At 40.0% G+C, this 13,804-nt stretch overlaps 1 long non-coding RNA gene across 1 annotated transcript; it reads left to right on the forward strand.

The window, feature by feature from the left end:
• Positions 1 to 236: 236 nt before the first annotated feature.
• Positions 237 to 6,481, forward strand: LOC139436699 (uncharacterized). Its single transcript, XR_011646041.1, has 2 exons — positions 237 to 461; positions 1,440 to 6,481. It is a non-coding gene; the product is annotated as an uncharacterized lncRNA (long non-coding RNA).
• The last annotated feature ends 7,323 nt before the right edge of the window (positions 6,482 to 13,804 follow it).

Here is a 13,804-nt window from a genome sequence, read left to right on the forward strand (position 1 = left end):
ATAAAAATAAATAAAATCTTTAAAAAAAAAAAAAAGGGTGGAAATTAGGCCTACGGAGGAATGCTGAAACATGGCATGGTTCCTAAGCTTGGGAAACAAGAAAGCCAAAGAACAATGAAATCTCTGTTTTAGTAGAGAAGGTTGGCTGGATGAAAGGTGTGGCCTGCTTTCTTTCTCAGCTAATTAAGTGGTGGTGGCCAGTTTCCCATGAGGCTCTCTCTCGGGGCCGTGCAGCCATTGAACAGGAGCATCTCCTAAGAGGAGGTCCTGAGGCTCAGCTCTGGGGAGTAAGATTCACCCCCGGACAGTGGCCGTGCTCCCGACGGCCTGTGGTGTTTCACTGGTCCTTCCGGAGCCGACCTGGGCGCTTGGGTGATAGAGAACTGCAGAGTTCCATTCCAGAGAGGAAGCTTCAAAGACGTGTCGGCTGAGGGAAAAATGAGGCAATACTTAGCCTGAAGGTTAGTTAAATGTTGAATAAAGGCTATGAAAGAAAGTAGGGTTTCTTTCCTGGGGAGTCTTAACAATGATATCTACCCTCCTTTAAGGATCTTGGTGCCTGGAGGCAGAGGGCTGTACCAGGTACCCTCCAAGTTCTACCTCTTTTTATAAGTCTACGGAGTATTAGACCTGAGGATTAGAACATGGCTAGCAGAGGGGACACAGGGGGACACAGGGGCACTCACGGGCTCGACTCCTGTGGGTAGGGGCTGGCCCGGGGACAGCTGGAGCCAGGGTTGGACGCGCCACCAGCCCTCTCTCTCCCCTCTCCGTCTATGTTCACCGGCTTTAGGTCTGTGTTTTTCTTTTCCACGCAGCTGTCTGCATGGCCATGGAAAGGCCTGGCTTTCCACCTCATCCCTAACCATGCACGGGCTGCCCCTCCTCCCTTCATTCTAAGCCAAAACCTTCCTGAGAAGGACTGTGTCTGTGCAGCCTCTGAGGGCAGGGGAGGGGGCACGAGAGCCTCTGCGTGGGTTGGCCCGGGGAGCAGCTCCCGGCTGCAAGGCTGAGCAGACGCAGCCAGGGATGTCCAGCATGGTGGGACGGGGTGGGAGGTGGGGGCAAGAGGGGAGGTGGGATGGGAGAGGGCGGGGAAATTGTCATTTTGCAGCTAATTGGAAGGACGTTCAGTTTTCCTCTTGAACATAGATGCCTCAGGCGATATATGTCTCTTGCCAATTTCCTTTCAGCCTTAACTAATAACTTTTCCTCTTTAAATTCTGTCTGAGCTAGTTGGCAAAGTACAATAACACTTTCTGTTTACTTGTGCTTAGTAGAGCTGGAAAGATTCCTATGAAATTTTCTTGCCCTCACCATTTTGTCTGTGAATTTCTACCAGCTCTCTCTTAATAGGCTGACTATCTGGGAAATGTGAGAGGTAGTCTCATTTGCCAGTCACAGTTATAACTTCTTATTTGGTGGACTCTATTTTCCAGCTATGGACTCTGGCTGTGAGAACAATGGAAGCATATTTGCACTTGAAGCTGGACACAGCGACAGCTCTCAGCCTCTCCAGATCACCAGCCTGACAGTGGTGGTAACGGGGACGTGCAGCGGAGGCGACCAGGGTTTGGAGCCGGTAACATTGGGATTGGAGTCCAGCTGTAAATGAGTGAGGACTGTAAGGGCGGCAGTGGTGTCCCACCCAGACTCCCCGTTCCTGCCGAGGCACTCACTTCCCAGCTGCCCAGCGTATCAGCTGCTGATGCTCACAACGGAGTCCCTTCCTGGGCATTTCTGATGGGCCGACCTCACCCAAGGTCATGCTGTTCTTCAGGGAAACAAGAAGGCCAAAGGCAATGAAATCGGGGCTGATTCAGGGGCAAAGGCCTAGAGCGCCTATCTCAGTTCAGGGCAGTTCTAAAGGCACCCGCCCTCCAGCTGTGGCCTTTGTTGTGACTGCATCGCTGTTCAACTTCTCTCTCTGCCTAGCCCTGTTTACTTCACGTGCTCACAGGTGTTGCTTCCAAGAGCATTCCCTAACTGTTCATTTCAAAGCCTAAGGAAGACAGTTACCTCTTAGAGTTTTTTCATAGGGATTAGAGCTAATGTATGAATTGAGAAGGTACTCAGTAAGTTATTGTAATGCTTTTAAAGACGTGACCCCCACGGGTTAAGCCACAATTACAGGGGTACAATCTATTAAACTAGAATCACTCCAAAACAATTCAAGTCCTTTACTTATTCTATCAGGAGGAAGACTTATGGTTGCCAATGACGGAAAACCCAACAAAGATTTGTTTAAGAAGACAAAGGATATTTGTGTATACATATGATTGGTGACAAAGAAAATTATTGGTTCATGAAATATAAAACCCGGGGGTAGACTTTCACACACATCTGGACCCAGGGGTTCAGTGAGGTCATCAAGACCCAATGTCTCTACTCCGTCTTCCTCTATCATAGCTACTCCCAGATAGGCTTTAACAAACTGCTGGTAAGATGGTTGCCATTAACTACAGCTCCATGTCCAGTAAAGAGAAAAGGCTTCCTTTCTAGGTGCTTATAAAACAGGTTATGCTGTATAGTTGTTAAGAGTATTGCTCAAGTTGAAATCCCAGCTCTGCCTCTTACCAGCAATATGACCTTGAATGAGTTACTTAATTTCTCTGTACCATAGCTCCCTTATCTGTAAAATGGCTGATGATAGCACTACACATACTCAATGTGTAGGTCTGTGACAGTTGGAAGTTCTTTTATGAATCCCCAAAAGAAAAAGATTATGTTCTTGAACTAATCATTCCTGTGGGTGTGAGAACTTTTTGATTGGACTACATCAGGAATGAGGCAGGACTCACTCCACACTCTTACTAGAGCTTCACATAAATGGAGACACAGAGAGACATGGGAAAAGGGAGCTTTGCCATTTTTGATCCTGCCATGTGAGAGAAGACTCAAGAATTGCAGCTGGGAGCTGATGTGGCTCAGTGGTTGAGTGCTGGCTTCTCACACAGAGGTCCCAGGTTCAATCCCTGGCTCCAGTACCTCAAAAAAAAAGAAAGAAAAAAAAAAGGATTGCTAGTAGCTAAAGCTTAAGCACGAAACCCCAAGAGCTTGACCCACAGAGAAGCTCAAGGTGAAGAGACAAGTCCTGGTTACCCACAGCTGAGCTCTGGGAGATGGTAGATTATGGAAGGGAAAGGGAAGGCAGGGACCTTGGCAGAGGTGGGTGACCATCTTGCTTTGCCATGTGGCAAGACCCCAGGACCACCAGTAGCTGACTTTGGTGAAAAATCATCTCTGCTGATGCCTTGATTTGGAAATTTCATGGCCTTGGAACTGTAAACTTTTGCCCTAAATAAAACTTCCGTTATAAAAGTCAAGCTGTATCTGGTACTTTGCATCGGGAGCCCTGTGGCAAACCAAGACAGGGTCTGAGATGGGGATTCTCCAAAAGTTTATTTAAACTTATGTTACCAAATGAAGGGAAATAGGTGCTTTGCAGGCAAAATAGCAAATGTCCACTCTTTTTTTATTTCTTGAACACTATATACAAGATACTCAATTGTCTAGTGATAGTTTATTAAAGCCCTTTACAAAATCTTAGGGTACATTTACAATGAAGTGATCTAGTAGACATCAGATATTTGTCAAGTGAAAAAATTAGCATTACCTATAATGAAACAAATTGACATTTTATGGTTCATAATTTGATGCAATGGGAATATACTCTTCTTTGTTGTTTTTTGAAAGATTTTTTTTTTATTTTTGCCTTTCATATTTAGGACTACCTGGAACTTTTTTGTGTGTGTGAAATGAATAGAGCCTCCAAATTAATTTTTTCCAATAGGGACACCCAGTTTTTTCAGTCCCATTTATTGAAAAGTCCATAATTTCCCCACTATTCTGTTCTATTTACCTCAATTATATTTCAATTGTCCATATAATTGTGAGTTTATTTCTGGAATCTCTAGTCTATTTCAATGGTTCTTGCCTATTTTTGTGCCAATATCACACTGTTCTCATTACTATACATGGTAGAGTAAGAAGATCTAACATAAACTTTTTCAGAGTCCTAAAAAGAGAGTAGGAGACTCAACAAGCCAAATAAGTCTTAAGCAAACTAAGCAACAAATAATAAGGTAAATAAGATGAAATAAATGAAGCAAGGGAGATCATTAAGAATATTAAATTCATACCTAGAAAAATCATAGAACTGTAGAAAAGCAAAAAATATATAGACAGTCTTAAAAGAGGTCAGAGAAAAAAGACAGCTACTTATTAAATGAGTGACAGTTGATTTCTTAATAGAAACAATGAAAGTCAGAAGACCGTGAACTAACATGTACAATATACTGAAGAGACATAATGACTAATCTAGAATCCTATACCTAGTAGAAATATCTTTCAAGAATGAAGATGAAATACATTTTCAGACAAACAAAGACAGTAGTTTATTACTAGCAGATCTTCATAAGAAGAAATTCTATAGCGTATACTATAGACAAAAAGAAAATCATCCAAGAAATTCTGAAAGCCAAAGTATTAAGCGCAAAAAGCATGGTAAATGTGACTAAACAATTATCTTTTGTGATATTTGTTATTTCCCATGATTCTGTCTGCACTGTCTGGACTGCACTAGACATTTGTTCTGCTGGTCTCACTTAGAATCTCTCATGTAATTTCCATCAAATAGTGGCTATAAATGGAGTTATTTGGAGGCTTGACTGAGATGTGAGCACAGCTAAGCTTTTCTTCCTCTCCATGTGGTATCAGGGCCTCTCCTTCTCTCCACCAAGCTAGCTAGGCTTCTTACATGGTAGCTCAAGTGCAATAGTGCAATAATGGAAGCTGTCAGCCTATCTTAATATTTGGCTCGTAAATACCAGAATGTCACTTCTGACACCTTCTATTGATTAAATCAAACCAGAAGCCAGAACAATTAGTTAGAAAACCACCATGGAAAAAGAAGACTTTAACTACACTAGAAACCAATTCAGTTTCCATGTATCTATAGCCCACTCCTACAACAGCAGAATTCACATTCTTTTCAAGTGTACATGGAACATTGTCCAGGATAAGTCACACACTAGGCCCTAAAACCAGTCTCCATAAATTTAGATGACTTGAAAATCATGCAAACTTGTTTTGGCTTAAAGAAGGGGATTTATTGGCCCATGATTTTGAGGCTAGCTGATGTCCAAAATCCAGGAGTCAGCAGGGCAATGCTTTGTCCCCAAAGGCTGTAGCGTTCTGGAGCAGGTTGCCAACAATCCTTGGGGTTCCTTGGTTTATCTCTGCCTTTGGTCCCATGGCAATGCCCCCTCCTTTCCAGTCTCCGTGACTTCCCAGTTCTGTTTATAAGGTCTAAAGTATCCAGATTAAGACCCACCCTCATTCAGATGAGCCATACTTTAACTAAAAATAGTGTCTTCAAGGGCTCTGCCCCAGTCAAGACGGCAGAGTGCAATGCTTCAGGACCCCGTCCCCCAACATAGTTTTGAACAACCAGCAAGAACTGGCAGAAACATCTTTATCAAAGCTCCAGAACACAGTTAAAAGATTTCAGTAACAGGGTGAGTGCCAAATCAAGAAAAAGACAGCTGTAAAGCAGTAGGATCTCATGGCCCCCAGGCTGTCCATTCCCCCACCACTCACCAGCTTGGTGTAGAGCTAGCCTGCTCCCAGTACAGATCCCGGGTCCTGGTTCCAGGATACCAGAGTAACCCTCATTCACATCCTGGGAGCTTGTGTGTCTGACCCAATTTGTCAGGTGGTGGCCTGAGGGACTTGGCAACCCAGAACTTGCCCTGCCTGTGAAGGTATGTCATAAATCTCACCTCAAGAATGCTGTGGGAGACAGTCAAGTCATGCTGCCTGGGGCAAGGGATTGCTGACTGTAAGACAGACAGTGCAGTCACCTGGACTGTGAAGCAATGGTTTCCTGAGGGGACATTTATAACTGTAAATGGGGAAATTCTCAGGGCCACATATACATGCTCAAGACAAGATACATGAACAGAAAGGATCAGGGAGGCCCCTATGCTTTGGCCTGAAACTGTTATGTAAACTCATTGTATTGATAAGCCTTGAAGGAGAGTACTTGGCACAGGTCAATCTGCAAAGACTGGAAAAGATGTTTTCTTTTTTCCTTTTTATTTATTTGTTCGTTTGTTTAAATTCTGGCATTCAAGGAAAGTGGCAGTCATAACACTAGCTGGATATAAGCCTCAGGAACAGACACCTTGTTGTCTAAATTGCAGCAATAACACATTAAAATATCAGAATATCCAGGTTTCAATGAAAGCTTATAAAACATACAAAGAAACAGGAAGCAATAGTGACCAGACAATGGAGAAGATTAAAGCATTAGAAACCATCTAGGAGAAGAACCATAGCTATTTGTTTCATAGAAGAACAGACAAAGACTTTAACAAACAGTCATAAATATGCTAAAAGAGTTAAAGGAAAACATGGAAAAAGAATGAAAGGAAATCAGGAAAATGATAGAAGAATAATATCAATAGAGAGAAGAAAATTATGAAAAGGAACCAAAGAGCTGAAGACCACTGCAAGAGAAACTGAAAATTCCCTGGAGGGGTTCAACAGCAGATTAGGCCTGAAAGAAGAAAGAAGCAATGACCTTGAAAATAAGATAATTGAAATCATTCAGTCTGAGGGGCAGAAAGAAGAAAGAATGAAGAAAAATGAACAAAACTTGAGGAATCTGTGAGACACCATCAAGCATATCAATATACCTATTGTGGGATCCCAGAAAAAAGAAAGAAAAAGGGGCAGAGAGAATATTTAAAAATATAATGACTGAAAACTTCCCAAAATTTAATGGAAGACATGTATATACACATCCAAGATACTTGACAAACTCCAAACAGGATAAACCCAAATAGAGACCCACACTGCAGAATATTGTAATCAAACCGTCAAATGCCAAAGATAGAGAATTCTGAAAGCTGCAAGAGAGAAGCAGTGTGCCATGTACAAGGGAGCCATAATAAGTGTAAGTGCCAATTTCTCATCAAGGAGAAAAGAAGGCAGTGGAATGACATTTAAAATGATGAAAGAAAAAAATGTTTTGCAATCAAGAATTGTATATCTGGTAAAAGTACATTTCAAAAATGAGGGAGGGGGGAAGCAGCTGTGACTCAATCAATTGGGCTCCCATCTACCCTATGGGAGGCCCTGGGTTCATGTCCCAGGACCTCCTTGTGAAGGCAGGCTTGCTCGCATGCTGTGGAGAGCCACCCGGCCCACAAGCGCCGTGGAGAGCTGACTCAGCAACGTGATGCAACAAAAAAGGGAGACAAGCAAAAACACAGAAGAGCATGCTGTGAATGGACAGAGAGAACAGACAACAAGCAAGCTGCAAGGGGGGGGGGGATAAATAAAAAAATAAAATACAGACACACAGAAGAACACACAGCAAATGGACACAGAAGAGCAGAGAGCAAGCAAGCCACAGGGGTGGGTGGGGGGGATTTTAAAAAATGAGGGAGAATTTAAGGCACTTCCAGAAATAAAAGCTGAGGGAGCTTGTTACCAGTAGATTGGCCATACAAAAGATACTAAAGAGAGTTCTGCAGCTAGAAAAGAAAGGATAATAGACAATAATTGATACCACTTAAAGAAATAAATATCTCTGATGGGGGTAAGAACATGGTAAATATAAATGCCAATTCTATTTATTTTTGGTTTGTAACTCCACTTTTTACTTCCTGCAGGATCTAAAAGGCAAATGCATAAAATATATTGATAAATTAGTGGTTTTGGGCTCATAATGTATAAACATGTAATTTATGACAAGAACTACATAAAGGTGAGGGGATGGAAAGGAATAGGAATATTATAGTTTGTGTATACTATTGAACTTAAAGTTTATATCAAAGCAAATTAGATTGTTATAGATTTAGGATGTTAAATTCAAGCCCCATGGTAATTACAAAGATTGTGTCAGAGAATATGTAAAATCATAGAGACAGAAATTACAGTACAGGTTCCCCAGGTGGATGGCAGGGGGATAGGAAGTTTCTACTTAATTGGGTTTCTGTTTGGGAAGATGGAAACATTTTAATAATGGAAGTAATACAATATTGTGAATGTGATTGATCCCACTGAATGGTATAATAATAAGTGGTTGAGATGGGAAAGTTTATGTTGTATATATGTTTCCACAATTTAAAAGAAAAAAAAGAGCAGCTAAAGAGGCAATTAAAATTATATATGATACATGGTCCTGGATGAGATCTAGCTAAGGAAGTGAAAAGTCTCAAAGGTTCCTTATTGGGGCATATGAAAAATTGTAATATAGACTGTAAGCTTTATATCAGTGTTAATTTCTTGAACTTGATAACTACAATTAAGATGGTTACATAAGTGAATATCCTTGTCTTAGGAAATGTATATGGCAGTATTAAGTATCAAGGAGTATCATGTATACAACCTGCAGTCAAGTGTTCAGAAAATGGATTGATTAGAGTGATCTATTGATAGACATGGGATCAGTAAAAGTAGCAAAATGTTAAAATTGGTGCATCTGGGTGCCTGGGGAAGGGCTAGGGTATTGTGGAGTTCTCTGTATAGGGTTTGTATTTCTTTTGTAACTGTCCTATAAGTTTGAAAGTATTTCAAAATAAAAAGTTTAAAAAAACCTTCAAGAGGACCTATTTTTAATGGGTTTGCACTCACATGGAAGTGGATTAAGATAAAGAACATGTATTTGTTGGGGTACATAATTCAACCCAACACTGTATCTTCTTCATCCACAATGAAATAAAATTATAAATTAGAAGTAGAAAGAAAATTTGGAAATTCACAAATATGTGGAAATTAAACAACACCCTGCTAAATAACCAATGAAATAAAGAAGTACTCACAAGGGAAATTTAAGATACTTTGAGATGAATAAGTGTGAGGACACAACATGCAAAACTTATGGAGAGAAGCTAAAGCAGAGCTCAGAGGGAAGCTATAGCTGTAAATGCCTATTTTCTAAAAAAAGAAAAAATCTCTCAAATAATTAACATAAACTTCCACCTTAAGACATTGGTAAAAGAAGACAAAGTAAAGCTAAAGCAATAAAAAGGAAGGAAATAAACATTCGAGTGGAAATTAATGAAATAGGGAATAGTAAAACAATAGGGATAAAAATTTTAAAAAAGAAAATAAAAAAAAACAATAGGGAAAAGGACAAAACCAAAATTTGTTCTTTGAAAAGGGCAGCAAAATTGAAAAATCTCTAGACTGAATTATTTAGACCACAGTAAAAAAAAAGAAGACGACGACTTAAATTACTAAAATCCAGAATGAAAGAGGGCATATTACTAATGACCTTATAGAAATAAAAAGGATTGTTAAGAAAATTTTATGATCAACTGCATGCCAATAAAACAGATAATTTAGATGAAATATAAAAATTCCTAGAAAGACAAACTACTCAAACTACCAAAGAGTAGAAATAGAAAAATCTAAATAGACCTATAACAAGTAAAAAGGAAAACATTCCTCTGAAAGAAAAGCCAGGTGGCTTCACTGGTGAATTCTACCAAACATTTAAGGAAGAATGAGTAGCAATTTTCACAACTCTTCCAAGTCACAGGCCAGCCGAGATGTGGAATGGGATTACACAATAATAAGAATACTTGGGATACTTTAAGGGTTGTCTTTGGAGACTGGGTACCAAAATCTGCCCTCTGACTCCCCATGACTCTTGTTCCTCCTTCCCATTGTAAAATTCACTAATCCCCTTACATCACCAAAGTTTCAAAGTTATTTGCATCATATACATCCAACATACTGTGATGAGATAGACACAGAAAAATTATAATAGGCTCTTCCATTCATAAAGCTAGAACATAGCAATTCTGAAATCCATCTGGGCATGTGTCACCAATTCCTTCATTCACCCAGCTAGAGTGGTTCTCTATGATTTTTGGTTCTACCTTCTAGGATTTGGATTCAATTTCCTGACTCTTTATTCCTTTTCCATAAGCATTTATCAATGTTTTAAGTGGAGTTGTTTTCTTAGCCTGCTTTCTGTTTGAAGGAAATTTGAGCTCCAGAGGACTCTTTTCACTTTGAAATGTCTCTATCCCTTTCAGTGCCAGCTGGTGTAATTCTTTTTAAAAACTTTATGGACTTCTTATGTAAGAAGTGATAAATCCATTCTCTTAGACAAGCCCCCATCCACCTTGATTTGAAAGTCAGGGTATTGTGAGGTGGTTTGCTAAAGATTCTTTTGAACACTATCACAGGCTATAAGAATATATGTGTATATATGATTAAAGTACGTAGCAGAGAAGCGGATGTGGCTCAAGCAATTGAACTCCTGCCTACCACATGGGTGGTACTGCATTTGGTTCCCAGTGCCTCCTGGAGAAGAGGAGAAGACAGTGAGCTGGCAGGACAGGCAGGTGTGGTGAGCTGACACAACAAGATGACACAACAAAGGAGAAACAAAGGGGGGAAAGACAATGAGAGACACAACAAAAGTGGGGAGCTAAAGTGGCTCAAGTGATTGGGTGCCTTCCTCCCACATGGGAGGTCCCAGGATCTGTTCCCTGTGCCTCCTAAAGAGAAGATAAGCATACACAGAAAGCATGCAACAAATGGACACAGAGAACAGTCAGTCACTGAGTCCAAACAACGAGGGGGGAATAAGTAAATAAATAAATCTTAAAAAAAAATAAAGTACATGGCAGAGTATTGTCAGGATGGAATTAACATTACAATTTGAGAAGTTAAGAATAACACTGTGATCATTAGGATGAATTCTGTGGGTAACGCTTATAGAATAGATACAGAGTATAAACTATTATCAGAAAAATAAATGGAATGACTAAAAATCTATAATCAGACAATCCAAAGGATGCAAGTAAGGAGAGAAAGAAAAAAGAAACATAGAAGTGGGACCAAAAAAAGATGGTATATTTAAATCCAGACATATTAATAATTACACTAAATATAAATGGACTAAATTACCCAAATAATCACAAATACTGCCAAGTGATTTAAAAATTCCAACAATACACTGTTTACAGGACACGCACAGCTAAAACATGGGACAGAAAGGCTGAATATAAATGGATGGAAAAATATATACCCTGCAAGCTGTTGTATATAACAATATCAGACAAAATAAATGGTAAGGCAAAAACTATAAGAGATAAAAAAAATGACTTCAAAATGATGAAAGCTTTAATTCATCTGGAAAATATTACAACTTTAAATTTGTATGCTGCTAAAAACATTCTTTCAAATAAATACAAACCAAATATTTTCAAAATTATATGGAGAAATAGATAAATCTATAATACATAATGCTAGTTTACTATTTCTTTTAGAATTAGTAGAGTAAGCAGATGAAAACAAACAGTAGGATTATAGAAGATTTCAAAAATACAATTTAAAACTTAATCTAATAGGCATATATAGTACCAATGCACACAACTGCAGAATACACACTCTTTTCAAATCACATTAAACATTTACACAAGGTGAACATATAGTAGGACATAAAGCACTGTCAACAAATTTCAAAAGATCTTAATCATACAGGGCATGTTCTGTAACCATACTGCAAGTATGCCAGAAATTAATAGCAAAAAAATATCTAGAATGTTGGCTGATAAGCAGATTAATTCTTAGTCTGCCAGGCTGCAATGAGTTTTGGTATAGCAACAGGAATTTATTAACTCACATTTTTGAGGCTAGAAGTAAACCAAAATTAACCTATCTGGAAGGCTTGCTTTCTTCACAAAGATTGTAGCATTTTTCTTGTTGGCTGCCTTCGGGTTCCTTGGCTTTTATCTTTAATTGCCATCACAAGGCGATGTCCTCATGCTTAATTTCATGTATCAACTTGGCTAAGTTATAGCGTCCAGTTATTTGGTCAAACAAGCTCTGGCCTGATTATTACTTTGGGGGTATTGCACAGATAGATTTGCATCTATGACTGATTGCATCTACAATCAACAAAGGGGATTACCCTGAGCAAAGAGGGGCATTTTCTCATCCAATCAGTTGGAGGTCCTAAAGCCAGAACTGAGGATTTCAGAAGGCAGAAAAAAGAATTTCTGTCTCTTCTTCAGCCAGCCAGGTCTTCTGGGAAATTTATCTTCACCCTCATCTGAGTTTTCATCTTGCAGTCTGCTCCATGAATTCAGACTTGCCAGTCACAGGGCCATGTGAGTGAGTTCCTATAATAAATCTCTTAATATTTACACACACATACACACACTCATATACCTTCATATATATATATATATATACACACACACATACACATATATATGGTGTTTCTAAGAGCTGAAGGTGTTTTCAATCTTTACTCAGAGAGGAGTAAATGTTCTTTGATCACGTTCCACTCTGGACAACCTTGGTAAGAGCAGCATGGCCACTCCAGTGTTCTTGTTCTTATCATTTCCTCACCCTCCCCTCAAACACCCTTCAGTTGTATCTTCTCTCACCAGCAGCCCAATGCCCTTGGGGCCTTTTTCTCTAGTCCTGTGCAAAATCTGCTTATAGACCAAAAAAGCAGACAGTTTTCTGCAATATAGCTGGCTGCTTCCCAAAACTCCTTTGGCTGGAGGTTTTCAATCTTTAGGTTTTGAATCCTGCTAAACGGCCTTGCAGGAGTGACACACTAAACTGGTATCAATCATTTATTTCTTAGTACAAACCAAGGACCTGAGAGATTGATCTTTATGTGATAAAAGGAAGGAGATATTTCAAAGCCCTGGAACTAAAAGGTGGGAAGAAAGGAATCTTATTGAAGGATGAGTGGGACATGCCAGATGGCAAGATCAGAGACAGAAACTTAGCTCACTTTTTAAGTTTCCCTAGTGCCAGGCCTTTTAAGTCATTCTTAGAAAGATAATAATAGCCACGTGTCTCTCCCAGAGGGGGGTCTTTAATAGGAATTTCAGCCTAAGTTCAAAGCTCTGAAGCAAGAATAGTACACTTTTGAACAGGCACTAGCAGGACAGAAATGGATTAGGAGGCATCAGAGCCTTCCTTGAGCGCCTAAAAATCACAAATCAGCTCTGCAGTGTGGTCTGTTTTAAAATTTCCTAATGGACAGTCAAACAGCTTTTACTGGAGAACAAGGATTCTATCCTTTTCCCTAAAGATTAGTGCTTCTTTGAGAGATTGGAGGACATAGAGTCTTTAGAAACTACTTTATAAATATTGACATCATAATTATTTTGGTCCCAGTAACCCAAAGCTTCCAGCAATAGCAGATGAGCCAAAGGTTCAATGTGATTGGCCAGTCCGATAATTTTCCTCTATGATTTCAGGAGGCAAGTGATTCCCTAAGTGTGCTGGGAATGGAAACCATAAATGAGAGATGTTGCTTTCACCCTATGCAGAGGTCTCCCATTTGAGCCCTTTATTCAAGTCTTACCTGCACCTAGCATAGCCCTTGGCATGAATGTTTCAATGAATCCATTAATGTGTTTAAGTTGTTTGCTTAACTCTATTTTTCTGCACATGTTCAGTTAACTATTCCTATTAGCAAAGGCCTAAGAAAACAGAAGGAGTTCATTTTTTTGGCAAAGATTCCTAATTTGTACTGCTGATAGTTACTGCACCCAAGACTTCCAATTTAGGGAAGCAGACGTGGCTCAACTGATAGAGCATCCGCCTACCATATGGAGGGTCCAGGTTTTGATACCCAGGGCCTCCTGATCTGTGTGGTGAGCTGGCCCATGCGCACTGCTTGCCATGCGGGGGTACCCCTGCATAGGAGAGCCCCACGTGCAAGGAGTGTACCCCACAAGGAGAGCCGCCCCGCATGAAAAAAGCGCAGCCTGCCCAGGAGTGGCACCACACACACAGAGAGCTG

This window comes from Dasypus novemcinctus, chromosome 17 (assembly GCF_030445035.2).
Source record: "Dasypus novemcinctus isolate mDasNov1 chromosome 17, mDasNov1.1.hap2, whole genome shotgun sequence".
Lineage (NCBI taxonomy): Eukaryota > Metazoa > Chordata > Mammalia > Cingulata > Dasypodidae > Dasypus > Dasypus novemcinctus.